Source organism: Xiphias gladius, unplaced genomic scaffold (genome assembly GCF_016859285.1).
Source record: "Xiphias gladius isolate SHS-SW01 ecotype Sanya breed wild unplaced genomic scaffold, ASM1685928v1 HiC_scaffold_1120, whole genome shotgun sequence".
Classification (NCBI taxonomy): Eukaryota; Metazoa; Chordata; class Actinopteri; order Istiophoriformes; family Xiphiidae; genus Xiphias; species Xiphias gladius.
The window spans coordinates 1-2,000 of NW_024401415.1; the positions used below are offsets into that span (position 1 = coordinate 1).

Here is a 2,000-nt window from a genome sequence, read left to right on the forward strand (position 1 = left end):
CAGGTGTAACCACCTTCCAGGTTGGTGTTTGTCAAGGGGAATCAGCCAAAACAGTGGGGGCTGAAGACTGGCCAGTATGGGGATTGAACCCATGACCTTGGTGTTATTAGCACCATGGTTTAATCAGCTGAGTCTTTTCATCAGTGGGGGTTGAAGACTGGCCAGTATGGGGATTGAACCCATGACCTTGGCGTTATTAGCACCACGCTCTAACCAGCTGAGCTAACCGGCCTATATTTATGGCTTTTTTTTAAACAAAAATTATTCCAAATCTTATCTTGGGCAGGAGGAATAATAGTGTGGCTGTACAGTCAGGTGTAACCACCTTCCAGGTTGGTGTTTGTCAAGGGGAATCAGCCAAAACAGTGGGGGCTGAAGTTTCATCAGTGGGGGTTGAAGACTGGCCAGTATGGGGATTGAACCCATGACCTTGGCGTTATTAGCACCACGCTCTAACCAGCTGAGCTAACCGGCCTGTATATAAGGGTTTTTTTTAAACAAAATTTATTCCAAATCTTATCCTGGGCAGGATGAACAATAGTGTGGATGTACAGTCAGGTGTAACCACCTTCCAGGTTGGTGTTTGTCAAGGGGAATCAGCCAAAACAGTGGGGGCTGAAGACTGGCCAGTATGGAGATAGAACCCACGACTTTGGCGTTATTAGCACCACACTCTAACCAGCTGAGTCTTTTCATCAGTAGCTGAGTCTTTTCATCAGTGGGGGTTGAAGACTGGCCAGTATGGGGATTGAACCCATGACCTTGGCGTTATTAGCACCACGCTCTAACCAGCTGAGCTAACCGGCCTGTATTTAAGGGTTTTTTTAAACAAAATTTATTCCAAATCTTATCCTGGGCAGGATGAACAATAGTGTGGATGTACAGTCAGGTGTAACCACCTTCCAGGTTGGTGTTTGTCAAGGGGAATCAGCCAAAACAGTAGGGGTTGAAGACTGGCCAGTATGGGGATTGAACCCATGACCTTGGCGTTATTAGCACCACGCTCTAACCAGCTGAGCTAACCGGCCTGTATTTAAGGGTTTTTTAAACAAAATTTATTCCAAATCTTATCCTGGGCAGGATGAACAATAGTGTGGATGTACAGTCAGGTGTAACCACCTTCCAGGTTGGTGTTTGTCAAGGGGAATCAGCCAAAACAGTGGGGGTTGAAGAGTAGCCAGTATGGAGATTGAACCCACGACCTTGGCGTTATTAGCACCACACTCTAACCAGCTGAGTCTTTTCATCAGTGGGGGTTGAAGACTGGCCAGTATGGGGATTGAACCCATGACCTTGGCGTTATTAGCACCACGCTCTAACCAGCTGAGCTAACCGGCCTGTATTCAAGGGTGTTTTTTAAACAAAATTTATTCCAAATCTTATCCTGGGCAGGATGAACAATAGTGTGGAAGTACAGTCAGGTGTAACCACCTTCCAGGTTGGTGTTTGTCAAGGGGAATCAGCCAAAACAGTGGGGGCTGAAGATTAGCCAGTATGGGGATTGAACCCATGACCTTGGCATTATTAGCACCACGCTCTAACCAGCTGAGCTAACCAGCCTATATTTATGGCTCTTTTTTAAACAAAATTTATTCCAAATCTTATCTTGGGCAGGAGGAACAATAGTGTGGATGTACAGTCAGGTGTAACCACCTTCCAGGTTGGTGTTTGTCAAGGGGAATCAGCTGAAACAGTGGGGGCTGAAGTCTGGCCAGTATGGGGATTAAACCCACGACCTTGGCATTATTAGCACCATGCTCTAACCAGCTGAGTCTTTTCATCAGTGGGGGTTGAAGACTGGCCAGTATGGGGATTGAACCCATGACCTTGGCGTTATTAGCACCACGCTCTAACCAGCTGAGCTAACCGGCCTATATTTAGGGCTTTTTTTAAACAAAATTTATTCCAAATCTTATCTTGGGCAGGAGGAACAATAGTGTGGACGTACAGTCAGGTGTAACCACCTTCCAGGTTGGTGTTTGTCAAGGGGAATCAGCCAA

General features: G+C 46.3%; 7 non-coding genes across 7 annotated transcripts; all 7 read right to left on the bottom strand.

Moving 5' to 3' along the window:
* Window positions 1–158: 158 nt before the first annotated feature.
* Window positions 159–232, bottom strand: trnai-aau. Its single transcript has one exon. It is a non-coding gene; the product is annotated as a tRNA-Ile (tRNA).
* Window positions 233–401: 169 nt separating this feature from the next.
* Window positions 402–475, bottom strand: trnai-aau. The gene has a single exon. It is a non-coding gene; the product is annotated as a tRNA-Ile (tRNA).
* A 258-nt stretch (window positions 476–733) lies between these two features.
* On the bottom strand, window positions 734–807 carry trnai-aau. Its single transcript has one exon. It is a non-coding gene; the product is annotated as a tRNA-Ile (tRNA).
* A 147-nt stretch (window positions 808–954) lies between these two features.
* Window positions 955–1,028, bottom strand: trnai-aau. Its single transcript has one exon. It is a non-coding gene; the product is annotated as a tRNA-Ile (tRNA).
* Window positions 1,029–1,264: 236 nt separating this feature from the next.
* trnai-aau lies at window positions 1,265–1,338 on the bottom strand. The gene has a single exon. It is a non-coding gene; the product is annotated as a tRNA-Ile (tRNA).
* Window positions 1,339–1,486: 148 nt separating this feature from the next.
* trnai-aau lies at window positions 1,487–1,560 on the bottom strand. Its single transcript has one exon. It is a non-coding gene; the product is annotated as a tRNA-Ile (tRNA).
* Window positions 1,561–1,798: 238 nt separating this feature from the next.
* trnai-aau lies at window positions 1,799–1,872 on the bottom strand. The gene has a single exon. It is a non-coding gene; the product is annotated as a tRNA-Ile (tRNA).
* Window positions 1,873–2,000: the final 128 nt, after the last annotated feature.